This window comes from Bos javanicus, chromosome 1 (genome assembly GCF_032452875.1).
Source record: "Bos javanicus breed banteng chromosome 1, ARS-OSU_banteng_1.0, whole genome shotgun sequence".
Classification (NCBI taxonomy): Eukaryota; Metazoa; Chordata; class Mammalia; order Artiodactyla; family Bovidae; genus Bos; species Bos javanicus.
In genome coordinates, this window is record NC_083868.1 from 147,070,095 (window position 1) to 147,097,717 (window position 27,623).

The 27,623-nt window shown below is 44.6% G+C and overlaps 1 protein-coding gene and 1 long non-coding RNA gene across 5 annotated transcripts in view; one reads left to right on the top strand and one right to left on the bottom strand.

The window, feature by feature from the left end:
• Positions 1 to 27,623, bottom strand: part of RUNX1 (RUNX family transcription factor 1) — a 273,353-nt gene that overhangs the window by 201,186 nt on the left and 44,544 nt on the right. The gene's annotated exons all lie outside the window — the stretch shown is intronic.
• Positions 1,222 to 26,693, top strand: LOC133251683 (uncharacterized). Its single transcript, XR_009737733.1, has 2 exons — positions 1,222 to 1,775; positions 22,711 to 26,693. It is a non-coding gene; the product is annotated as an uncharacterized LOC133251683 (long non-coding RNA).

Below are 27,623 nucleotides of genomic sequence, written 5' to 3' on the forward strand. Positions count from 1 at the left end.
CTTTGTGACTGAAGAATGAGGGGGAGGACTTCAGAACTCTGCTGAGAGGTAGAAGGGAATTCATTTGAATGTTGGGTTGAAAGTGCTCATGGTGCAACGGCAGTGTCTTGCAGTAGTGTGATGGGGTGTAGGCGCTGGTGAGACCTCCAGGGAATGACCGACTGCAGGGTCCAGCCTATCGTGTCTGGACAGTGATTATCAAGGTGCTGACTGGCTTGAGAAAAGGGTTGACCAGAGGCCTCTGGGGTCACCATGACGGAGTGAACCTGGTAGATGGGAAAGAGTGGAGGCTACAGATGGAGGAACGTTCCAGAATGTAAGATCTTGGAAACGGTACCATTTTTTCACTCTGAATGCTAATAGCCTATGGTGAACATTAAAACATTCCAAAGCCATGGTCTATCTAACCTCCATCCTGATTCCCTGCTCCAAAAGTTAGAGGGAATCCCTGGGACACCTTATGGGAGTTCCTGCCACATTCCTTAGTGGGAGTACCTTCCTTTCTCATATGTGGACAAAGACTATAATGTATGGGGTAGATGAGTATCTTATTCAATCATTCTACTATCCTCTATTACAATTGTTGTTTTAATGCAATCAACATTTCCTTCTTCAGTGAGGGCACATCAGATGTAACTAACAGTTCTAAGGAAATGTGTCTGCTGGTCTATCAGGACATAACTCTTTGACCAGACTCTGCCGACTGGGCACTGCCTACTCTTCCATCTTCTAGGTTTCCCCACAGTAACACTCAGTGCTCTTTCCATCAAACCACACCAGTCGTGTGTCACAGGCTGACACTGTTCCCTCAAACATGAAAGTCAAAAGGTCAGGATTCAACATTATGCACCAAGTCGCTCAGTTGTGTCCGACTCTTTGCAACCCCATGGACTGTATAGTCTGTGGAATTCTCCAGGCCAGAATACTGGAGTGGGTAGCCTTTCCCTTCTCCAGGGGACCTTCACAACGCAGGGATCGAACCCATGTTTCCTGCATTACAGGTGAATTCTTTACCAGCTGAGCCACAAGGGAAGCCCAAGAATACTGGAGTGGGTAGCCTATCCCTTCTCCAGCAGATCTTCCTGACCCAGGAATTGAACCACAGTCTCCTGCATTGCAGAGGGATTCTTTACCAACTGATCTATGAGGGTAGCCTAGGTTCTAGTCCAGGAGGCTCCAAAATCAAGACCAGGAACAACTAACTCTGCAAGATGGGCAGGGGATGATGTGGGGAATACAGCCAGTGAGCCATGGTTTTGTCTCCGAATATGCATGTCTACCTGGAACCTTAGGATGTGATTCTGTTTGGAAATGAGATCTTTGTAGATGTGATTGGTTTAAGTTAGGGTGCGGTCATGCCAGATTAGGGCAGGCTCTGAATCTAACAATGGGTGTCTTTGTGAGAAGAGACACACACACACAACAGAATGCTTGTGAAGACAGGGGCAGAGACTGGGAGATGCAATTACAATTTGAGGAATGTCAGGGAGTACTAGGAGACACCAGGGACAAGAAAGGATTCTTCCCTAGAGCCTTAGGAGGGAACATGCCCTTGCTGACACCTTGATTTTGAACATCCAGCCCCTATAGCTGTGAAACAGTCCCTTTCTATAGTTTTAAACCAGCTCATTTGTGGTTACCTGTTACAGCAGCCTTGGATCCTGATACATCCCCTCACCCTGCTGACTTTTCACTGCCCAGCTGGGAAGCTCCTCCCTGGAGCCAGGACTCCTGTTACTAACACGACTGAAAGTCCCGGAGGCCTTCATGCCCAGGTAAGTGTATTTCTTCAGGCCGCCCTTGGCATGATACCGTTCTCACTGATGTCTTTGTTCCTTTGAACTTCACTCAATGGCTGAACCAGGAACATTGTTTTGACTATGCTGACGGTTTCTAAACTCCCCACTGTGTGGTTTCCAGGTCAGACGGTCGGGCTTTTCTTCTGTGAATCATCGCCAAGAGATTCAATTAAATCTCGCTTTGCCCGCCTTGTGGCCAGGGTTTCGGGGACTTAGTGAAAACAGGGGCACTTAGGGATTTACTGAGGAAAGCCAGACATGAGAGGGGAGCCGAGTGCTGACACGAGGCTGGGAACACGAAGATTAGGGGGCTTGGGGGGGGTGCAGTGACGAATGAAGTCACCGGGAGCTCAGCTTCTTGGCTGCGTAGGCAGCTGTTGATTCCTGACATACTATTTTAGGACCTGAAAGAGAAAGTGAGGGGGCTTTGTGAAATCACTTGAAAGAGACTGCATGTCAAGGGGGAGATGAGACATGTGTTAGCACCACCGTCCTTTCCCCCGCAGGAATGAGAAAGAATCACTAATGTGAGTCTGCTCGTGATCTTTACGGTGGGAGGCTTCCTTTGAAGTCTGACATCACACACACACTCACAAAATCCTCATAAAACCAAAAAGAAAAAAATAAAAGCATCTCATCCTGCCCAGGAGCACTCTAGACACCAAGGAATACAGGGATGAGATACGGTTACAGCTCTGCTGAAACAGGGATTCAGTGGAACCAGAAGATGCCCAGGAAGAGAAAAGAAAAAGACAGGTGTTTTTCAATGGGTCCGGAGGATGCTGCCTTGGTGGGGAGGCTCACTCCAGGGGAGAAGGGTCCCAGCTGATGCCAAGATAGCCTGGCTGAAGAACGACCCCCATCGTGAGTGCCCACATGGCCCCGGGCAAATCACAAAGATTTGGAAGCTTGTGTCCTCACGTGGCAGAAGGGTCAGGACTCTTACTTCTAGTTTGCTGGTGATGCAAGTAAGGTCTGGACCCTACTAACCATGGCGATTGCTTCCAGAGGCTCCCCATGTAGAAGCCAGGGTCCTTGAGAAGGCAGAGCTGCATGTGTGACCGTGTGGTGCCCATGTGTCTAGATCTCGCATTCCAAAGAGAATCAGGTGTGCATCTTCGCCTCAGTGAGGGACATGAGCAGATGTGATGGGTCATGAAAGTAGATCAGAGGCGCTTCCCTGTGGCTCAGTGGTAAAGAATCTGCCTGTCAATGCAGGAGACATGGGTTCCATTCCTGGTCCAGGAAGATCCCACATGCCTCAGAGCGACTGAACCCGTGAGCTACAACTACCGAAGCCTGCATGCCCTAGATCCGGTGCATCACAACAAGAGGAGCCACCACAATGAAAAGCCTGAACACTACCACGAAGAGTAGCCTTTGCTTACTGCAGCTAGAGAAGAGTCTGCGCAGCACTGAAGACCCAGCATGGTCATAAATAAATAAATAAAATTATTTTTATAAAAGGTAGATCAGAAGGATGGGTTTTAGTTGCAAGACTTCAAGACAGTGAGCCTCATTGCCCTACTGTGGCCGTATCATGAGTCAGCTCACACACACACACACACACACACACACACATCTGGGATGCCTCCTTTAATAGATACAACACTGGGAGACACACTGAATTTCTTGCTAACATTTTTCATAAAACTAGATGAAAGCTCAGCAACTCTTTCATAGGAAACCTCCCCTCTGGGCTTCCTTTGTGGTCACAAAGACAGCGGCAACCCGCGTATCGGTCCTGAGAGCTGGGTAGTTCAGGGAATACTGGTTTATTCTGACCAACCCACAGCTTAGAGAACTACTGATGCTATAGACTGAATGGACATGTGCCCCGCAAACTCATGTTAAATCCTGATGCCGCAGGTGATGGTATTTGAAAGTGGGGTCACTGGAAGGTGAGAAGGTGAAGCCCTCGAGGACGGGATTAGGGTTCTCGCAAAAGAGACCCCAGAGAGCCCCTGACCCTTCCACCATGTGAGGACACAACGGAGACGATAACCACCTGTGAACCAGGAAGCCAGCCCTCACCACTGAGTCCTCCAGAAACTTGGTCTTGGATTTCCCAGCTTCCAAGACTGTGAGAAGTAAATGTCTGCTGCTTAAAGGTTGCCCAGTGTATGGTACTTTTGATAACACAGCCTGAACAGATTAAGATGGCTGAAAGCCAGAAGTGACCTTGGAGAACTCCAGGGGCCTACCCCCTTGACTCTCCTCCTCTGCCTTTCTTGCTAACCATCTCGACCAACGGCGATTTCTGAACCTGCCAGGTCCTCCTGCCTCCTCCCCCTTCCTACTCCCACCACCCCTCTCTCCAGATGAGATGCCCCCTTTCTCCTCTCTTCCCTTGGCTCAATTCTTCTAGATAAAGAAGATTCCCATGTACCATGGCCTCTACCTGGTTGGGTGTCTTGCTCTGTGCTTCCTGGCTGGCCCTGTGAGTCTGTTTCCTTTATCTGCCATCCCCGGAGGGGTCCTGGATGACATGGATGTCCAGTTCACCTCTGTGAAGCATCTACAGGCACTTGGCTGACTGCATCTTACCCTACACAGCTCTCCAGGTGTGCCAGTCACCCTACTAAGCACATGATGATAACCCAGAGAGGCAGGGATGACTGGCATTCCTATTTTACAGCTGAGGACACAGAGCACAGAGAGGGCATATGACTTACAACAAGTAAGTGCGTGGGGTCCACTTGCCCAATCTCGGTTGAATAGTGTCTTCAAAATGCATGCCCACCGATAGCCTCAGAGCACAACGTTTTTTGGATATAGGGTCTTGCAGGAGTAACTAGCTAAAATGAGGTTATTGGATTAGCTGCTGTTGCTGTTCAGTCGCTCAGTCATATCTGAATCTTCGGTACCCCATGGACTGCAGCATGCCAGGCTTCCTGTCCTTCACCATCTCCTGGAGTTTGGTCAAACTCACGTCCATCGAGTCGGTGATACCATCCAACCATCTCATCCTCTGTCTTCCATAAATCCAATGACCAATATCCTTGTAAGATGAGAGAACAGCATCCCACAGAAGAAAGAGAGATGAAGAAGATGATGATGGAGACAGAGACTGAGGTGATGTGGCCGGACACCTAGCAACACCTATTTCTGGCAACGAGCAGGAGTGAGAAGGATGCCAGGAAGGAAGCCTTCAGAAGCAGGGTGGCTCTGCCTCAATTTCAGACTTCTGGCATCAAAAACTATGAGAGAAAACACTTCCGTTGTTTCCAGTCCTCTGCCCTATGATCAGTTGTTATGGCAGACACAAAAAAGTAATAAACTACCTCTCAGATAGAAAAGCAAAAGGTTTCTCGGGGGGGGGGGCCTGCCTGTCCTTTCATGAGATGGCATTTTGGGAGAGACACAGGCAGAAGCCTGGGGGCACATTCCCAGCAGCTGGACTTCAGGAAGATTGGAGGCAGCCACCTGGTGCCTCAATTTTTATGTTTTACAAAGTGGAGCCCACGAGTGAACTAGCTAGGCATGGTTATAGGCAGTGGGAGATTGCAATAGACAGTGAAATTGATCAGGTCTCAATCTTTGAGGGAACCGATGATAAGAGTTTATGCAGAATCTTTATACTTTAAGCATGCTGCTCTATTTATTCAGGCTCCTCAGACCAGAGGAAACATTGAATGAGATTTAATATAAAAATGGTTCTTTAAGGTATGCTTTTGAAATTCTTTTCTAGCTAACTTTTTATAGCCAGGTGGCGCGAATGGTGGAGAACCCAAATGCCAATGCAGGAGACGACATAAGAGATGTGGGTTCAATACCTGGGTTGGGAAAATCCCCTGGAGGAGAGCACAACAATCCACTCCAGTATTCTTGCCTGGAAAATCCCATGAACAAGGGAATCCGGCAGGCTATGGTCCATGATTCGCAGTGTGGGACACGACTGAAGCAATTCAGCATGCATGCACTGTCCTCGTGAAATTTACATTCTAGAAGAGACAGGCTATGACTACATCAGTAAACAAGTGATTTCAGAGAACGACAAGGGATAGGAAGAAGAAAAATTCCCATCTCAAAAGATAACGAGGCTTCACAAAATTAAACATTCTAAATAAAAACAAAACCTGAGTTGAATGGTTTGCCAGTGATAACGATCGGACAAATGTCTGCCTGGTGGTCCAGGCAGGAGCCTGCAAGCTCTGACTCAGAAGGGCCTCGGGTTGGCCCCGCTAGATTTATGCCAAAGGCCAGCCTAAGGTGCAGCCAGAATGTGGCCCATCCAAGTCTAGTTTCTCCATTTTGGGGCCAGCAATAAAAGAGATGACTGGGCAGGCAGCCTGCCCAGACCTCGCAGGAGGGAGAGTACATACCCTGGGCCCGTTCTCCAGGCTGAACTGGCAGAAAGGCTGACTGTTCCCCGAAAGGGCCACGCTCCTTCCCTGCCAGGAAGAGCATCTGCAGGCCCTGGGGACACGCCTATGAGAGGTGCCGGTACTGGACACGCCTCTTGTCTGTAGATTTCACCCCCCGGGGGTGCAGTGGGGTGGCCGGTTTGAGAAAGGCACATAGAGCCAAGTTCAGGAAGAACAGAAGGCAAACTTTCCAAATCAAATGAACATGATCGTGAACATGAACAAGGATGGCTTTGCAAGCACAGCGATGTAGCTATAGAATAGGACACTAGAAAAGACAGGGTGCCTTTAGTCATGGCTAACAGAAGCAATGAGAGAAAAAGAACTGTTCTGGAGAGAGGAGCATGTAAAAGCTGCTTCCGGGCTCCCGCGTCCTCAGTGACTTTCCACCCAGTTTGTCTTCTCAGGTCAAACATCTGTACCATTGTGGGACTGGAGGAGGAAACTGGCCTGTTTGCTTATTACTAGACACACACACACACACATGACTGAGGAGTGTAGGGGTGAAAACATGGAATAAAGGCACTAGTCTAATTTCTTCCACGTCACTCATTGAAATTCCCCACTCTCTGATTTTCCTAAAAGCTATTTTCTCTTATATTTTGAATTCAGGTGGATTTGGGGAAAGTCATATTTCCTCTGAGGGGCATCCCAGGTGGCTCAGTGGTAAAGAATCCTCCTGCCAATGAAGCAGACACAGGAGACTCGAGTTCGATCACTGGGAAGATCTCCTGGAGAAGGAAATGACAATCTGCTCCGGTATTCCTGCCTGGAGAATCCCATGGACAGAGGAGCCTGGTGGGCTACGGTCAGTGAGGTCGCAGAGAACAGAGAACAGAATGGGACTGAACACACACACACACACTCACATATTCCCTCTGAGGTGGCTGTTAACATGTCAAGTTACCTCAAGAGCCACTTCAGCAACAGAAGAGAGCTCCCTTTATGAATGGAGAAAATAAAGACTGTGATTCTAACTAATAAATATGTAACTTGTTTTGACAATCATTGGATCACTAAATGCTTCCAGAGCAACCAGGAAGAACAGGGTTTTCTTGACCATTGACATTCAAATTTTTCTTAAATTAAAAATATAGCCAATATTTTAAAATAACTTTAAATGGAATGTAACCTGTAAAAATATTGACTCACCATGTCATACACCTGAACTAATACAATACTGTTCCAGGCAAGAATACTGGAGTGGGTTGCCATTTCCTTCTCCAGGGGATCTTCCCGACCCAGGGATCGAACCCAAGTCTCCTGCATTGTAAGCAGACGCTTTACCATCTGGGCTACCAGGGAAGCCTAATTAACCACAGTTCAATTAAAACAAATCTTTGAAGAAATTTTATAAACTTGAAGATAGGATATTTACTCAAGATGTAAACTGTCTAAATAAAATGATGCTTTATCTTTTTCCACTGGTGAGTATAGAATGAAAGTTTTCCTATTTTAAACTCATACACATATATATCAACATTTTTATGCTCATAGAGAAATTGCTCAATAGATGTAAGTTGACCTAAAAAGAAAAATCAGCATTGGTGTGTTATATCTATATGAGATGGTGGATGTTAGCTAATCTTATTGTGATAATCATTTCACAATATGTGTAAATCATTATGCTGTACATCTCAGACTTACACAGTGATGTATATCGACTATATCTCAGTAAACCAGGGCAGAAAAGAATGGAAGAAAAGAAAGAAACAAACAAAAAATGGCCTTCACTCCCAGCCTAAATATTGACTGAGAACCTCTGTTCTTGTCCACCCTCAGAGACTTCAGCCAAATTCTGGGGCGGTTAGTTTGGTTTCCTGGCTGGAATTGCAACACCGATGGGGCAGAGTGTCTTGTAGCTGCCGACAAGCCCGTGAACAGGGTGTCAGGAAGTCCGGGAAAGCATGAGTCAGCTCGGGCTTGGCACCCTCGGCACTGGGGCTCCAGGGGAAACTTGACCAGTAGCCGAAGTCAACACAGGGCGTCAAGCAAGCCGTGCAGATGCAGGGAGGTGGGGGGCAGGCAGCTGGCTCGTGAGCAAGGGCCGGGGAGGGCCTGCCAGGGTGTCCCCATGATCCCCACACAATCATACTCCACCCTTCCCAGCAGAGTCGGTCCAGCCCTTTCGGCTCTGACCACAAAGGGTGGAATTTAATGACCTGGGAACTAATTTCTTGCTGGTTTTGGTAAACTAAAATTGATAGAATGAGTAATGCATTAAAATCATCTTTTTCCTAATTGAAAAAAATTTTTTTTAAAAAAGCATTACAATTCTGTTGGAGACTTGATGTCTTTGGAATACAGAGTATAACTTTCTGGGCGATAATTTGAGATTAAATATGCAAATGACCTAACTGACTCATTGTCCTGAGCTGACATGGGGCACGATTTCCAGAAAAGACTTCCAGGAACTAAGCGTCTCTTAGTTCTTCCCGCCTCCTCTCTGCCTCTCAGCACACATGTGTAGGTATGTCTTTGTATTCTTGATTTCTTCTATCACTCCTCCCTTCTAGAATATTGCTGCCCCACCTTCAGCATCGGCTTGGACACTGAGAATTATTTGAGGCTCTTGGTCTGTTTTTTTTTTTTTTTAAACACCTTGAACCTGATGTATCTGCAACCTGCCCCCAGGAGTGCAGAGTAATAGAAACTCAGACTTGGTAGAACCATGGAACCAGGGGAGCCTCCATCTTACAGGGCAGGGATTCACCCGAGTACCACACCCCTGGCGTTTGACCCCACTTCACCAGGTTCCATCTCTGCTTCTGCCTTTCCGCCCAGCTGGGGAGCCCAGATGTATAACTCTGCTGCAGAGGGGATGAGGAGGCAGTTAAACTGAGGGCAAAGTGAGAAAAGCCTACAGTCTGGTGCAGGAGAGGAGTTGACATCAAGAGAGATCTTAGGAGAGGTTTCGCCTGCAGGGCTGCAGTCAGAGACTGGGGGGCTCCCAGCCTAGCAGGCTGGAGAGGTGGTTCCCCAAATGCTACCTCACCTGCCTCTGGCCCATGGCTCCTCCTTCTCAGACCCCAAAGATGAATCTATCAAGTCAGCCCATCACACACCTCTAGAAGTTTCTGGGTGTGCAAGGAACTTGTAGATGGAAACTTTGGCCTAAAAGCAGACTTCTCGGAACAATATCGACACAAATAACAATTAGCTTGAAAAAGAATACCAAGCTCCTCCTCTCTCTCCCTCCTCCCCTACTTGACTTCACAACCCATCTCGTCTCTATTAAAACTGTAAGTGGAAAAAAAAAAAGCTAGTTTCGCAAAGATCCCTGTTATAGAAAGTGTGGCTGTAAATTATCTAGTAATTTGAGTATTTCTGCTTTACCGCTTTCGCCGGAATTTATCACTTGTCTTTACATTCTGAGGCCAGGAGGTTAAAACTAAAACAGAAAAAAAAAAGAAACAACCAAAAAAACCAACAAACAAAAAGACCCCAAAAGTAAGATTTTAGATCTTGAGAAATAGGACATAGATACTATCAAAACATTTTGCAAAATTACAGAAATATTGCTACATTTTCCATAGGGTTCACTTTTGAGACAAAAAACTAATTTGGAACTTATGATTTCTTTGAAAAAAATTCCCTTAACCAAACCGAAGACATTTACTTGGGAGAAGAAAATGACTAACTTGTAGTTTCCACAATGAGAAACACATTCCCATGGCTTCTGGCCACTTTCTGTCATTACGTGATGGGCTTAACTTGCGTTCAGTTATAATGAGTTAAAAATATGAATGAAATCTTTAAATTAGTCAAAATAACGTCATGCCTTAAACATCCTCCCCTGCAAAGAAAGAGAGGATATTGGATGGCAATTGACCTAACGATCATTTCTGAGGATTGATCCCAAACCTGACAGCCCACATTTAACTTCAAATCAAGTGATGCAACTTCATAATTAAAAAAAAAGAAAAAAGAAAAAAATTTGCAGGCCTCTTATGGTTGCCGTGAGATAGGGCAGTGTAATGGCTTTGAGCATGTCTCTTCCTGCAGCATATCTGGCCTTGAGTCCACAGAGCCCCCCGTCAACATCAAAGGAAGCTGTAGGAGCTGGTGTGTGGAACCCCAGATAGCCCTGGGAAGGGGGAGGACCCATCCTCTGCCAAGAGGAATTGCTAAAATTAGATGGTGAGGTAGTCCCAGCGCTGGAAGGCATCTTGCTGATCATCTGCTTCCATCGATGATAGAACCCGTCAGACCTTCCAGACCTTCAAAGAGAAGGGCTTATGCAACCGGCAGGAATGTCTTTCTGTTGGAGATTCTTCCCTCCCTCTATCTTAAGCTCTTCATGCTGATATTCAAGTCAATTTCCTCTTGCTTCGGGGCTCAGTGCAGATGGCGGGCAGCCAGGCCCTGCATTTTCCTCTGGGCTTTCTAAGACGGTTTTTCTTTATAATCTGAGACCATGATTTGGCCTTCCCCCTTCATCTGGGATGCTGTCCTGTGGTCTTTATTTTGGTTTCTGGGTGCATTTGGGATGCATGTGAAATCCTGCAAGGAGGACTGGAAAGGTCAGGGCCAGACTCACACTGGGGCTGAGTGAGCGAGTGGTCACGTGCCCAGCAGCATCTTTGTTGTTATTGTTCTGTCTCTAAGTCGTGTCCGGCCCCATGGACTGCAGCACGCCAGGCTTCCCTGTCCTTCACTATCTCCTGGAATTTGCTCAAACTCATGTCCATTGAATTGGTGATGCCATCCAACCATCTCATCCTCTGTCTCCCCCTTCTCCTGCCCTCAATCTTCCCCAGCATCAGGGTGTTTTCCAAGGAGTCAGTTCTTCCCATCAGGTGGCCAAAGTACTGGAGTTTCAGCATCAGTGTCAGTCCTTCCAATGAACGTTCAGGGTTGATTTCCTTTAGGACTGACTGGTTTGATCACTTTGCTGTCCAAGGGACTCTCAAGAGTCTTCTCCAGCATCACTATTTGAAAGCATCGATTCTTTGGCACTCAGCATCTTTATCTTCTCCTTATCTCCCTCTCTACCCGCCTTGCCTTGCCCTGGTGACAGTATCTGAAACGTTTGTCACTCGAGATTTAAGCTCAGGGATAAGCATTGCCTCTCCTTCTATGTTTTTCTTCAAAACTTTGGGTCTGCCAGGAAAGGGTTAAGTCCCTTAAAATTAATATCTTTGCTGCCCTGATTTCCTCTCTAGGAAATATTTAGGGCAACAACATGGGCTGGGAGAGGGGATGGGGAGGAGAGAAAAGGGACTTAGGAAAAGGGGACCTGAGTGGGGACCACATCGATCAGGCTCACTTCCCTGAGAATGTCCCCTGTGGCTTCCTCAGCAGGACCACACAATGTCCAGAGGCCACTGTGTGACTTGTAGAGATAACAAAGGCAGTTCCTGGCAACATCCGCTCCATCCTCCCCCCTCCATCATCCGTCTTCCTCCCCAGAGAATCTCTCTTTGGCTTGGGGCACCACGAACCTCAACTCTGCTGAGCGGAGACGGAGCCAGATCCTCGTGAGTCCAGTCTGCAGCCCATCTTGTCAATTTCTTTCTTCTCAAGACCCAAACAAACCACAAACCCTCTTATCCCCTGAAATATCCACCCATGAAGCACAAACAGGGGATCTGTATTCCAAAGCAAAACCTTTCTCTTTGAAGGGGCCAGCCTTTACTGCTTCTGCCCTCCAAATGGTAGGTTTAATAGACTTGACCCTGAGGCAGGCATATGGGAGTAAGCAGGTCTATTACAGGGTTGAATCAGTGACTTGTGGTGGCTGTCAAGCATTGGGGGCCTTGAATTCAGGCCTGTGGGTGAGCAGGGCACACACAGCTGGGCAAGAGCAGCCCTTAATCTTCTGCCAGCTGGACCCAGAGACAGGCCTGGGAGGCTGGATTGCTTCGGGCTGCTCTTGGCACGGGTTCCAGAAACAACTCTGGTGGCAATGTGGGGCCGTGGCTCCAGGCCTGCCCCAGAAAAACACACTGTCAGCATATGTTAACAGGCAGCCTGTCCTCCAAAGATCACAAAATGCATTCCATTTAGTGTCTGTTTTGCAAGTGTTACTATCTGTGTTTTATGGGCAACAAAACCAAGATACAGCAAGGCCTTTGAGCTCTGCTATGTGAGGGTGAGTGCTGAGGGGCTGACCTGGGGAGACCTGTGCTTCCTGAGTCTCAGGCAGTTGCAAAAACAGCTCCCTCATCCTCTCCAAAGTTCTTCCAGAATGGTCTTCCTGGCTGGCAGATCTCAAGGACTGGTGGGAGTTAAAAGGAACACGTGTGTTCCAAACTCCCTGGAAGAGAGAGTGGTATTAAAAACATACACACCCAAGCCAGTGTTCGCCATGTGTGGACCTGGATGAAAGGGGTCGGCTGCTTCAGTACTGGGCTTTGTGACCACACGTGCTGAGGCCTTCATGCCCCAGGAAGCATGTGGAAATGAACAGAAGGCCTGGCTCCTTCTTTCCTGTGAAGCATAAGACCATGCAGATTTTGGTCTTTCTCCTGTACAAAATGTGTGTATCAAGTCACTTCACTGGTGTCCAGCTCTCTGTGACCCCGTGGACTATAGCCCACCAGGCTCCTCTGTCCATGGGATTCTCCAGTCAAGAATACTGGAGTGGGTTGCCATGCCCTCCTCCAGGGGATCTTCCTGACCCAGGAATCGGATCTGTGTCTCTTGAATCTTCTGCATAGGCAGGTGGGTTCTTTACTTCTAGGACCACCTGGGAAGCCCTTTTGCAAAATGTGACCATCCTATAAGACTCGATTTTCTTAGGAACTCACGACTGACACCAGTCAACAGAAAGAGGAACCTGCTAGTCTAATATTAAGTGAAATTTTCCAACTGGCTCTGTTTTATTTTAGCTGTCTCTGCTCATGTGGAGCTTCACCTTCATTGGGCAAAACAAGATAACCTTCCCTCCTAAGACCTCAGAGCCATATTTACAATATTTGAATCTTACACAAATTATTCTTTCATTGAAATTTAAGTGATCACTAGAGTTAGGAACTAAAAGGTAAGACACCAAGACATCTCAAACCAATAGGCTGAAAGATGTCTAAGGGACCTTTACTCAGGGCAGTATAATAAGCTGTGTGTGCGCTCAGTTGTGTCTGACTCTTTGTGACGCTATGGACTGTAGCCTGACAGGCTCCTCTGTCCATGGGATTTTCCAGGCAAGAATACTGGAGCAGGTTGCCGTTTTCTGTCTCCAGGGGATCTTCCCAACCAAGAGATCGAACCTGAGTCTCCTGTGTCTCCTGCACTGGCAGGAGGATTCTTTACTGCTGCGGCACCTGGGCAGTCCATGGGTCGGAAAGAGGTGGACATGACTAAGTGTTTCTTACTCAGCGTGAGGCCATAATCAATTCCAAAAAGGCAAATTAAGTCTACTGACTTTTTCAAATCTATAAGGAAGATGAGCCCAGAATTTTCACTGGAAATTAGTACTTAACCAACCAACCAGCAAACATTTACCATATGCCTACTGTGTGTAAGGTTCTGTGGGCACAAAGATTTCATGCAGTTTTCCATGATCCAGTGGTTCCTGTTCTTTGCCCTTCTATAATTGGCAATAACTATTCTCAGTATTTCGGAGAAGGCAATGGCACCCCACTCCAGTACTTTTGCCTAGAAAATCCCATGGACAGAGGAGCCTGGTTGGCTGCAGTCCATGGGGTCGCTAGAGTCGGACAGGACTGAGTGACTTCACTTTTTCACTTTTCACTTTCACGCATTGGAGAAGGAAATGGCAACCCACTCCAGTGTTCTTGCCTGGAGAATCCCAGGGATGGGGGAGCCTGGTGGGCTGCCGTCTATGGGGTCGCACAGAGTCGGACACGACTAAAGCGATGCAGCAGTAGCATTCTCAGTATTTGGGAATTCTTTGTTCTCTCTCTCAACTGTGTCTCACATCCATGTATTCTGAAGTGGCCTCCTAACTTGAGTTCTGTTCTGGGGGAGCTGGAGTTTGGGGCAACTCTTGATGATAGCCTTGCACATACAAGGAACAATTGTTAGTTACTAGCGGTGGAGCCACTTCTTCCAGTGTCAGGAGGAGCTGGGAATAAGGCAGTAGAAAGCAAAGGGCAGCCTCCAGTGTGTCTGAGCCTGAACTGTGAATCGTTTCCTCCAAAATCCAGTCCTCCCATAGTCCTCCTTGCTTCTACACCAACTGTAACTTCCAAATGGTTTAGAAGAACATTTGATTCTTACATGCCTGTTTATTTTTTGCTCATGCCCTCTATCCAAACTATCATCAAATAATGTTTTTAACCTTTAAATCAGCCACTTTATCATTCCCATGAATTACCATAATTTCTTGCTTCCGTTTGCAATATTCTCCTATTTGGCTTTTTAAAAACTTTTCTGTTTTAATCTTTATTTGAGACATAATACACATAAAATTCACCAAATTAAAGTACAAAATTCAATTTTTTGTATACTACATTATTATTTTTTGAGTTGTAAAATATATGCAACATGGTTTCCATTTTAACTGTTTTTAAGTAAATAATTCAGTGTCATGAATTATATTCACAATGGTTGTTGTGTGACCATTATAACTATCTCTTATCAAAACTGTTTAATCACCTCTAAACAAACACTCTGTAAACTGGGGATAGAAAGGGACTTCTTCAACATGATAAAGACCATTTATGAAACACCTACAGTTAATATCATACTCAACAATGAAAAACTGAAAGGTTTCCCTCTGCAATCAGGAACAAGATAAGGAAGCCCACTTTTGCCATTTCTATGTAACATAGTACTGGAAATTCTGGCCAGAGCAATTAGACAAGAAAAAAAGATCTCTGTTCTTAGGTGATGTTACAACCCTCAAAAAATCCGCAAAGCCCTTGTTAAATCTAATACATAGTTTTAGCAAAGTTGCAGGATATAAAATCAACATATCAAATTAGTTGTGTTGTTACATACGCTCAATGAACAATCCAAAGGAAATTAAAAGTCAATTCCATTTACAAAACTATCAAAAAGAACAAAATACTTAAGGGTAAGTTTAACCAAGAAGGCAAAAGACTTGTACACTGAAAACTACAAAACATTACTCCAAAAAAATTAGAGGAGATTTAGATAAATGGAAAGACATTCCATGTTCATGGGCCAGAAGACCTGATAATGTTAAAATGATGATGATATTACCCAAAGCAAACTAGAGATTCAAGACAACCTATCAAAACCCCAAGGGTGCTTTTTCAGAGAAGTAGAAGAATGCACCCCAGAACTCTGATGGGCCTTTCGCCTTTCATGTGCTGTGTCCTCTGCTTGACATGTCCTGGCACCTGTTATCTGCCTGGCTCCCTGTCTCAGCTCCTTCAGGCCACTATGATGGTGTCAATACCCAGGTCACATGTCATCAGCCATCTTCTTATCAAGGCCCTCCCTTCCCACCCTCGCACTCCCAATCGCCTCTTATTTGCCTTATTTTTCTTCATTTTTCTTAATATCAGCTGCCCACATGGTATACTTTACTTATTGTTTGACTTCCCTTTTTGAATATAAAGTTCATGAGGTCAGGGAATTTTGTTTTTTTTCAGTTGGTTCAGTGCTACATTCCTAGCACCTAGAACACGTCAGGCCATAGTAGGCTCTAAAGATAGATTGAGTACAGGAATGTAAAACACACAAGAACAATAAATACATTCGAGTCTATTGCTTTTATCCTGAAACAAGAGCAACCAGTGACTACTAATGGGATTTTTGCCTCATGTCCTCCTAACAGAATTTAGCATTAAAGTGAAACATGTTGGTAAAAGAACAATACAGCTTCATTAAACAGCCAAATAAGTGGTGAGTTCATATATTTCCTCCTATTTGAATGTCATATTCACTTTGGGCCGTTTTCAGACAATCGGTTCTCTTTCCAATGTACTGCTCCACGAATCTCAATATATTTGAAATCACTTCCCGGTCTGAAAAAGTCATCAGGGTATCTTAATGCATCTTAATCTTCCATGGCAGAGGACCTGAGTGCGTCAAGAGTCAGTTATGACTATACGTGAGAGGCCAAGAACTTGACTTTGGCTGGGTGAGAGCAAGTCTCGATACCAAGGGAGCAGGCAGACAGCTGGTAGGAAGATAACGGGAATGCACGCGAGTAAAAGAGAGCTGGATGGTAACGAGAGACTCCCGTGAGTGGGAAACGCAGTACGTGTAGACACAACTACATGCCAAACAAATTTGCAATTTCACATACTTGAGTTATGATTTTCACTTTGATGATGATGAGCGAACAAGAAGGAGGAAAGCTGTCTGTTAAAAGAGATGACTCATCTATGCCTTATTTTGCATCCATCTTGGGAGCGTTCTCCTGAATGACGTCACTGACCTAATGAGTCCGGGATATTTCCAAGAGAACAGCACAGAACTCCAGTTTCAGTGACAGGGTCGATGCATTGGGAAAACCCCTGCTCCCTGCAAGGCTCAATTCCTGCATTTCCGTTCTCAGGGGGGCAGCTACTGTCCTGAGAAGGAGAAGCCTGCTGCCTCCCTGAGATCACGGATGAGCTCTTCCTATCCTGACATTGACGGGGCTGATGTTCCTGAAGCGATCATTCCATCAGTGGAACAGAATATTTAGAACACTCGTGAGGTAAAATCAATGAAACTAGAGCAAATATGCTTTAGAAATTTTCTTTTAAATGTGTTCTTTATGTACAGCACGAGTGTGGACCTTACAACTCTGCATTTATCTATGTATCTGTCTACAGATTTTCAAAATAATCCGTTTACACTCATGAATCCCATCCGTCTAAGGTTTCTTTAAAGCATTAAACCATTTTCACTACCATTTGCCGTTGAGAAAATGAAGGTATGAGGTTGCCATGGTAGCCGCCTTCAGGAAATGGTCGAGTCAAAGAAGGAAGAACTTGAAAATACAGAACTGTGCTCATCCTGCGCTCTGCTAGCCATCATGTAGAATCAGTCACACCCATGGTGGTGAGACTCCACAGGCAGCCCAGCGTCTTTGGTTGCAGCCGATGCTTGCTGTATCAAACGATTCTCAAAACCCAAAAGGCCTAGAAACTATAACTAGGACAGCCCCTTATTATGAATAACGAAAACCTCCCTTGTTTTGCAACGGCAGCTCTGGTGACAGCATATAAGATACAGACCTTAGCATCAGGGCAAATCTCAAAGGACCCTGAGTGAAAACTGCTCTCTTTTTATGCTGCCTGAAGAATAAGACAGCAATTACAGGCCGCAGCTAAGAGCGTGTCACGAGTCAAGTCAGATAAAGTTCAGACCAGAACCCAGAAGTTTTGACCCGGTTCTTATCACCCTGTCCATTGTAGAACTGGCCACTTAATTTTTCTGAATGGACCAGGGATTCTTTGAAATGGAGCCTGACATGGTCCCACCCCACCTCCAATTTATCCTATTGCTTCTACAGCTGTGGATCTCACCATGTGATTGGGTTGTGTCCCAGGGAAATGGAAACATTCAGCTTTCAGGTTCACAACGGCAGGCAGCTTGAAGCCCAGCCCTTGTCAGTTGCCTGCCTCCTGGAAAGGTGACTTTCTTGTGCTCATCCGCAGCTGGGGTCAAGACCAAGGCCCTCAAGGGCACAACTTGGCCATGATACCCATAATTCAAATTCACATCACTTGTTCATCATCAAGGGACTTTGGTTTGCCTCTTCTAAAATGGGATTGGGAAATCCTTAGTTTTGGTTAAAATTTCTGTGCTTCAGGGTTTTAAGACGATCTCATTCCTTTTTCCTTTAACAGCAAAAGCCTCAAAACCTGATGTCTCTTCTTTTTCAGTCACTGAAGTCCTGGGCAGATTTTGTTGATCTACACAGAGGTAGAAAGCATGTCCTTTATTAGAGTAGCACTTTTACCAACATACGCATCCCCTTTGACAGAGTGATGGGGAAATAGGACAAACAGAAATGAGATGAGGGAGGAGAGAGAGACAGAGACAGGTGGGGGAGAGACAGAGGAAGAGAGACAGACAGACAGACAGGGATAGAGACTATATTTTGCTTTTTAAAGACCCCCTCCTTCCCCAAGGCTGTCTACAGTCTATAAACACCATTTGGATTCTGTGTGACTCATTTTTTATCCCAGGAAATAGCCTCTTTTGCCTTCCAAAGCACCACATTTTAAATTCTAGACTTAAGTCTAATTGGAGTCAGATTAGACTTCTGTTCCCCTCTACCCCCCAGACCTCAACAATTATTTAATTAATAAATGCTATGAAACTTCACATTACACTGTCTCTATTTTTAAGCCTAGAAACTCTCTGTTTTCCAAACGTGCTATACTACTTAACAGACTGTCTCCATAATTCCACTCTTGTCCCTGGCATCTAAGCTCCATTCCTACAAAGGACACAAATTGGTCCTGCTGGCCCCCAAGCTTCCTTCTTGAAGCTCTGTCTCCCGTGGGTATGTGCTATGTGCTTAGATGCTCAGACATGTCTGACTCTTCTCGACTCCATGGACTATAGCCTGCCAGGCTCCCCATGGGGATTCTCCAGGCAAGAATACTGGAGTGAGTTGCCGTGACTTCCTCCAGGGGATCTTCCCAACCCAGGGATCGAACCCAGGCCTCATGCACTGCAGATGGATTCTTTACCATCTGAGCTACTAGTGAGTGGGTCTCTAAATCCTCCAGCAGCACTTGTCAGCAGGGCAACTTTTCTCGCCGTGGAAGACGTTGCACAAGGAAGAAAACTTTGGCGTTTGGCTCAGCCAGGACCTCTTCCTCACCGCATACCTTTGAGCTCCCTTTGAACTTCATACCAGGACCTGGAGTGTGGGATGGCACTATTTTGTGAATTTCCTGCTGCCCTGGCAGGATCACTACAGGGCTTTGACACGTTTACTCCCTGCCCAACTGGACCACGTGGCTGCCAGTGCTCCCACCCCCAGCTGGAATGCCTGGGATTGTACTTGACTGCAGCTGCCTCTTCACAGCTGGGAACATCTTCCCAGGGTCTCCGACAATGAGTAAGTTTCTCACATCATCCTTGGCAGGCTCATCCCAAGCATAAAGTCATCCTCCAAGACAAGACTGACAACAAGTGTGATCCATCATTGCCAGAACTTCTTCAGGGACTGAGGAACTAACATGTCACTTCGTAGCCAGGGATCGGGTGCACTGAAGCTGAGAGACAGGATTACCGGGGGAGGTGAAAACACACACACGCTAGAGACTGGAGATTTACAAATTCAGTGTCCAATATTTTTATGGGCTTCCCAGGTGGCACAAGTGGTAAAGAATTCCCCTGCCAGTGCAGGAGATATAAGAGATGCAGGTTCCATCCTTGGGTCGGGCAGATCCCCTAGAGAAGGAAATGGCAACCCACTCCAGTATTCTGCTTGGAGAATTCCATGGACAGAGGAGCCTGGAGGACTGCAGTCCATGGGGTCACAAAGAGTTGGACATAACTGAGTGACTAAGCATGCACACATACACATAATATTTTTAGAGAAAATCTGCTTCACTTCCATACAAGGCTCAAGAAGGCAAACCAAACTCGGTATTTTTCTCAGAAAGCACAATGAGAAGGACAGTCCGTCTGGTTAGCAAAAGAAGGCCACATTACTCTCTTTCAAGTCTTCCAGCATCTTTCATATAACCCCCTCTCTCTAGCCAATATGGAAGAAAATTATCCATGTAGCTCAGATGCTGAGAGCCTGGCAACTAGAGTCAGCCAGACCTGAATCTGAATCCCTGTCCAGTGGTAAGTTAGGTATTCCCTCTGAACCTCATAAAGATAACAGATACCAGTGTCAAGGATGTCACATATGAAGGGCTCAGCCCAGGACAGGACCCATACATGTTCAGTTTGTGTAACATTTTCTTTTTGTGGGGTGGGAACAAGGTGCACAGTGGAGGCGTCATGTCAGCCAAAGCTTTGACGCCAGGGCTCAGCTTGGTGCTTTAGACAGGCTGCCACTAAGATCTGAATCAATGCTTGGACACAGACCATTCCCTTTCTCTGCCAAACTGAAGGTGCTGGGGTAACAGGGGAGAAAACAAGAGGTCTTACCTGGAGTCTCGTGTAGGATACCACCCTTCCTGGTTCACCAGGATGGTCCCCAACTCCTGCCTCATCCCTCTCCCCTCCTGAAAGTGCCTCAGTTTGGAGGACAAATGATGTGGTCACCCTATCCTCGAACTACCTTAGGTAGCTTCCAGAACTGTGCCGTCTATAGTTGTGTGTGTGTGTGTGTGTGCACGCTCAGTTGCTCAGTCATGTCCAACTCTTTGCTACCCCAGGGACTGTAGATCACCAGGTTCCTCTGTCCAAGGAATTTTCCAGGCAAGAATACTGGAGTAGGTCAGTATTTCTTACTCCAAGGGATCTTCTCAACCCGGATCAAAACTGCATCTCCTATAATGGTAGGCAGATTCTTTACCACTGTGCCACCTGGGATAGCCACTCGCAAATGTGGCCAAAAAACCCTTGAAACATAGCTGGTCTGAATTGAGATGAACAGCAAGTGTAAAATACCCACTGGACGGCAAAGACTTAAAAAATGTAAATTATCACATGAATGATTTTCACAATACAAGTTGAAATGACATTATTTGGCTATATGGGCTCAATAAAAATATAGGCAGAATTTACTTTTGCAAGTTTCTTTTTACTTATTTGATAGAGGCCACTAGAAAATTTGAGCTTCCGCCAGCTCCAGGAGATGGTGAAGGACAGGGAAGCCTGGCGTGCTGGAGTCCATGGGTCACAAAGAGTTGGACATGACTGAGTGACTGAACAACAACAACCAGAATGTTGAATATGTGGTCTTTCGTTATGTTCTATTGGACAGTGCTCTTCTAGAGTGATGTGTGGACTGTACACATATAATGCTCCTTGAACATATGCTGTGCCTGCCCCTGAATTTTCTCTTGAGCTTTAGGGGCCATTGTCTTCCCCGCAGAACTGTGTCCTAATGCCCTTGACTGTCTGCATCTCCACTCCTAAATCCTTGACTCCAGACCAGACTTCTCTCCTTTGCTCCTTGGTCACATGTCATCACACAGATATTTGAAAGGGACCCAAATTCAATAAGTCCAAAACAGACCCCACTGGGCTCCACATTCCACCTTGGTCTTGCTTCGCACCCTGGATAACTAACTACTCTTTGGTTTGCCGGACTCTAGACTTTCACATGACCATCTCTCTGACCTCAAGTTCTTCCCTCCAGAGGCTAAGTCAATTGCCAATATCCTGGGTCACTTCCCTGTCACACCTCTTTCTCTATTCTTGCTACTACCCTCCACTGTCAGGCACCTGTATTTTTTAATAATAAGTGTTACTATTTATAAAAATATAATGATAAATAATATGTTGTTTCAATATTCTTCAAACGGATCCTCTGGCCTCTCTCATAACCACCATCCCAAACATTTTCCAAGCAATGTCAGCAAGATCTATATACAATCCAGAACTACTTCATACTTCAACTTAAAACATGTTTCTGACCTTCATTGTGTCTAAGCTCTTCATCCTAACATTGAAAGCCCTTGAGAACCCAACCCTGTTTTATGAATTCAGCTTAATTCCCTATTATTTTCCCTGCCTTTCCTGCCTACCCTCTCCCTACCATTGCTAGACCACACTATTTTATATGAACATGCTCTTCCACCTCTAAGTCTTTAATTGGTGCTGCTTCTTACCTCCAATGTCCCTGTCACTGCCTCATTCGCTTGAGAGAGTTCAATTTAACTCAAGAGTGCAGTTAAAACCTGGAGAAGGCAATGGCACCCCACTCGAGTACTCTTGCCTGGAAAATCCCATGGACGGAGGAGCCTGGTGGGCTGCAGTCCATGGGGTCGCTAAGAGTCAGACACGACTGAGCGACTTCACTTTCACTTTTTCTTTCATGCATTGGAGAAGGAAATGGCAACCCACTCCAGTGTTCTTGCCTGGAGAATCCCAGGGACGGGGGAGCCTGGTGGGCTGCCGTCTATGGGGTCGCACAGAGTCGGACACGACTGAAGCAACTTAGCAGCAGCAGTTAAAACCACGTTCATCAAAAACTTGCCCAGCTCCTCCCGAAGTGAGAATTGATGTATCCTCCTCCTTTCATCATGGTTTCATGATAGCACATTCACACTGGTTCCATGTTAGCATCACGTATGTAAGTTTTTCCCCTTCCCAACCAACTAGAGGTGTACTTCTTTAATATTTAGTTTATTCATCTTCTGACCCTCCCTTCCCCATGACCACTAGCCCCAGTTTCCAACAATCATTTGAAAGGTGCTCAAAAACCTAGGGTGAGTTGGATCAATGACAAGTGTCTACTTAGCATATTCTTTGGAGGGAATCAGAGACCAGGTTTGTCTCAGCTCTGCCCTGAGAGAATTCCTTGAGGACAGAAGAGGAAGAGCCAGATCAGGGAAACATTTAAGGAGAAAAAGGGAAAAAATTAGATTGTGCACATCTTTCTAAGCAGATTTTCTAATTATGCTATACCAAAATATTTGCTGAATGTGAACTACGAGACTATCAGGGTCAATCTTCAGGAGTAGTGAGCCAAGGATGTGCTTCAAACACTGTTTATTCCACCACTTACACCTTCTTTTCCTTCATTACAGGTATGACACGTGCCTAGAGTTGGACTCAGTTGTAACTGCACTGATGATGGGTGTGGAAAAGGAAGGCTTCTGGATAAAGATGAAATTACACTTATATTAGGATGCCAAACTGGACTTTGCTTAAAAAGAGCCATGGATCTAAAGGGAAAAAAAAAATAAAGAAAAGCAAAAACAAATGCAAACTTGAGGCCCTTCCCTGCACTGTAATAGAGAAGCTGATGCTTGACTTTCAGGAGAGCTGGTCGTGTGTGTGTTGAATTACAGGCAGTTATCAGTGGTCACTAAAGAATTTTGAACAATGTCAAAGGGAAACATGATCGACCAGAAGGGAAATCCTACTGCATCTTTTAACCCTGGGCCAGCTCTGCTGAGTTGATGATGTATTTTATTTTTGATGATGCATTTTATTTCCATGCTATGTTTTGTTCTTGAAGTCTCACAAATAGTTGCTAGTGAAAGGCAATGTGAGGATAAATATCTCTCATAGACCATGTGTTTGAACAATACAAACTGGGTCTGTGACATTGCTGAGTGATTCTGAAATTAATCCAGCTTGGTGTGCTCTCTGCCATCCGGCAGTCAATCAACAAGGGAGAAAGTAATGTTTTTGCATAAATTAACCGTGTGTTGCTCACCACCATGAAGTTGGGATGAAAGACCATGCAGTTTGGTCTGATGCTTCAAAGAAAATTACACCCTGGTCAATGCAGCTTTAGTATTAATTATACATCATCTTGCCTGGAGAATCCCATGGACAGAGGAGCCTGGCAGGCTATAGTCTGTGGGTTCGCAAAGAGTCCAACACAGCTTAAAACTAAACAGCAAGAGCATACTTCATCATACTATTATATTTCTGGGAAATGGTACATTGACCTACAAGCACACAAGGCAATGAACAGACATCTTTGAAAAATAAGGGATACCAGGGTCGTTCAAACCCTTCCTTGAACCAGGCCAGCTGGAGGGTAATGGACATTCAGTTAATGCAGAGCCACCTGAGCTGATTAGAGATGGCTTTGTTCACCTCTGTTTCCAGCCTGAATCAACTTCTGCTGAAGTAGATGAAATGAAGCTTATTGAGGAAGAAAATGGAAGATAAATGCTTCAAGAATGGCTGTTTCTAGGCTCCTATTTTCCAGGTTGGATTAAAATCTTGACACTAACTAAATGCAAACCGTGGCCAAATAGTTTAACATTTCTATGTTTCATTTCCTCCTATGCAAAAAAATGAGCATCTGAGCGTATGCTGCTCCCAAACGTAAAAGTTCTATCCGTGGATACTGAAGAACTATCGGTGGTTTGTTAGACAAACCACACCCATGTATAAATATTCTAGATGAAAATCTCCCCTGAGTGTTCACACAGAGGTTCATAAAGAGCTGATTTTGAGAATGAGAGCCTACATTAGAATAGTTCAGGGAAAGCATTTTAGTCCGTAATAGCTGGAATATTGCTTGGTGATATGAAGTTGGAGTTTCTTTCAACTCTGTCTTTAGGGCATATGAAAACCATATTGCATGGTCTGCTTTCAGGGTTTTATTTTCCCCTCTACATTTAGGCCAATAGCAAGGGATTATTGCTCCATAAACTTCAGGAAAATACTTTTTAAAAACACCCCATACCATAGATTTGGGGAGACTGATAACCACTGCTGGAAATGTAATCTGTTCATTCATCTCCTTTTCATTATCTTTTCCATCATAATGTTTGAATAAGCAGAGGCCCAAAGCACTAACAATTCCTGTACTTAGAACATTCCTACTCTACTTATCATATAAAGGCACAGTCTTTGTTTATGAGAATGTCTTTATCTGTTTGTATCTTGGAGTTCCTCCCATTCCTAGTCTCTGGAATACTTCCTGGTAAAGAAGGATGGTCAACAAAAGTTTGTTAAAGGAATCAATAGATGAATGTACCATCCTGAGTAGAAAATACGTACACACATACACAGAGCTCTACACACAAAACAATTGATCTTGGCAACTCTGCTGAAAATCTGTCTCCTTCCTCAGCTCCGAGGCACAGGGAAGACCACCACTCATTCATGAGTTGTCACTTGGAAGAAAATAAATATATAAACCAGACGTTGCTTCTCACTGGCCCAGGATATGTTCATGTGTTGGGTTAAGGTAGATCGCTCAATGAGTTGAAATGGAAAAGAACTCAGAACAACTTGATGTTGGTCAAAGGAAGCAGAGGATAATTGGTGATAAACCTACATTAACCAAAATGCCAGAGGAGGTTTTAGTGCCTCTGACAGTCACTGTCTCAGTGACTGTCAAAAATATTTCTGCTGATTGTCAAATAGAATCTAGCATGTTCACATTTTAATTGTTTTAATAGTGAATGAAAGCAAAGAAGCGTTTATTACCAGAAAGCAAAGAGAAGGCTTGCTAACACCCCTGCCATTTTGTTTCAAAGTATAGTAAAATTTTGGGCACTCTCGCTACCCCAGCTAGTTTCTTTCCTTGGCTTTTATGTGGGCAGGGTTGCTGTAATTTCTCTGTTCAAATAAAGTCTGTAGAAAGCCACAAAAGGAGATCTGGACCCTACAGCTTAACGAATTCTGGAAAGCAGCTGGCTTGTAACATGAGTCATTCCAGCCAAGGCTTTCTCTTTTGTATGTTTCTCTTTAACCTAAAGAGTGGGTTATTGGATGTCTTCTGGCAGGTGCTATGGGATTAAGGAGGTAGTTGCTCAGAAACAAACTCTGAATTAGGTTTTTGTTTTTTTTTAAAGAGTTTACTAAAGTAAATACGATCATTAGCTTAATCTCCCATATCTAACATATCAAACATGAGGTTCACATTTAATAGTGAGGCTTAAAAACATTGGTTGCTGTGTGCATCTATTATTTGTTTATAGATCTCTGTGCTTTTCTCTAAGAGTTCAAGTGTTAATGATGAAATATGTAGTACATTTCTATTTATCAGGATCCAAGCATCCCCAAAGCTCAAATATCCACATACTTTTTCCTTTTCTGCCATAATGAGAGAAAACCAGCTGGAATATGAATGAATTTACAGTGAGGCGGCAGGAAGGCTAAAGTCACTTTTAAGGGATATGATAAGGTCTGTGGAGATTCAGTCACCCACATCTATAATTCTGGGCCATGATAAACTAATAAATTTTCATATGATAACTCTCAGGTATTTCTGAAGGTGGCTCAGGTTTCTGAGTCATGGAAGAAAGATTAACTTACATGCCAACTCTGTCAATATACTTAGGACTCCGATTTTATATCCGCTTATTTTATATGCATATATATAAGATACAGGCTAGAATCTGCTTGTATATGTCACCACCACCAACACATCATTCAATTTCCCAAGGGAAGGATCTTATAAAGAGACTCTGGGAAGGAACTGACACACAGTGGTTGGTAAAGAGGCACAAGAGAAGGGGCAAAATAGAGAAGCTTCTTCCCTCTAGAAAGTAGAAAGCATCAGATTGCAGATCTAAAGTTCTAAATTCAAACTTAAGTTCCTCCTCACAGAAACTAAGCCTGACCTTGAACAAAACTCTAACCTTGAAGAGATCCATTTACACATCCATACACAGAGATGAGTAATAATGCCAGCTCTCTGTCCTGAAACAGTGAGGAATGAAGAGTGAAACTCTTTGTATGCTTTTAAGTAGAATATAAATCAGGCGTGGGACACTTTCTTTTGGTAAAGTGCCAGACAACAAATATTCTAGGCTTTGTGGATGAGGTCTGTACCAAAATGACTCAACTGTGAAATTTTAGCAAGGGAGCAGCCACAGACAACGTGCCAATAAACACCTATTCACAAAATCAAGAGGTGGTCATGCGTGCCCCACGGGTTATAGTTTGCCGATCCCTGATATAAATCATAATTCTTATTGTGATTGTACAACATAAGTGTCCACAGTACAGCATGTCTGCAAATGGATTATCCCAATCATAATGTACATTTCAGCATCATTTCTGCTCATTAAAGATGTCCTGTCCTTTTCCTGTCCACCTGTGTTTGTAAGTGAATGAAATTGAATGGAAGTCTACAGGTACAGTTGAATTTTCACCTTGGTGCTCCAGGGCAGAAAGCTAGGCTGAGGCAAAGCATTTGAGAGCTGATACTTGCATGTTATGAAGTCTTATCTAGAGACAACTAATTCATAGACATCTTTAAGTATTCCTATAAATCTAACTTCTAACTGAATATCAACTATTTTGTTCATTAGATACTTATTCATGGATCCGTAAAGAGGAAGGAAAGGCTGCCACGTAAAAGAGAAACTCTGAGAAGCTGAAATGAGAGGGAAAGAGTATCAGAGCTGAGTTATTAGAGGGCCTCACCCTCAAGCTGGAGGTGGGCTATAATCAAAAAGAATAAAACAAAGTGAAGCTGGTGTCCAGAGATGGGAAATGGATTGGAATGCACTATGGGTTGGAATGTTCATTGGTGTACCCTTTCCAGAGGGTAACATGTCAGTATCAAAACCCTTAAAAAGTACTAGGAGCCTCTGAAACAATGTCCATTTCTAGGAATTTATCCTAAGAAATAATCAGAAATGTACCCAAAGATTATGTTCAGGAATGTTCACTCTAGCATCAGTCATTATAGTGACATACTGGAAACAATCTGAATTACCAAAGATTTAAGGCTGGTTAGATAGATTATGTGTCAGGCAATAAATAAAATAACTTTTTGAGTCATCTTTAATGGCACAGAAAAGCTCATACTACTGTTTAAGACATAAAAGTTAGTTTATAACAAGGTCCCACTGCGTAGCAAAGAGAAAGCTACTTAATATTCTATTAATACAGTAAGGGTCCTACATTCAAATGAATTCCATTCCAAGAGCATGTTCAGAGGTCCAATTTGTTCATAAATCCAACAAAGTTAGCTTAGGCACCCAACTAACGTAATTGGCTATATAGTACTATACTG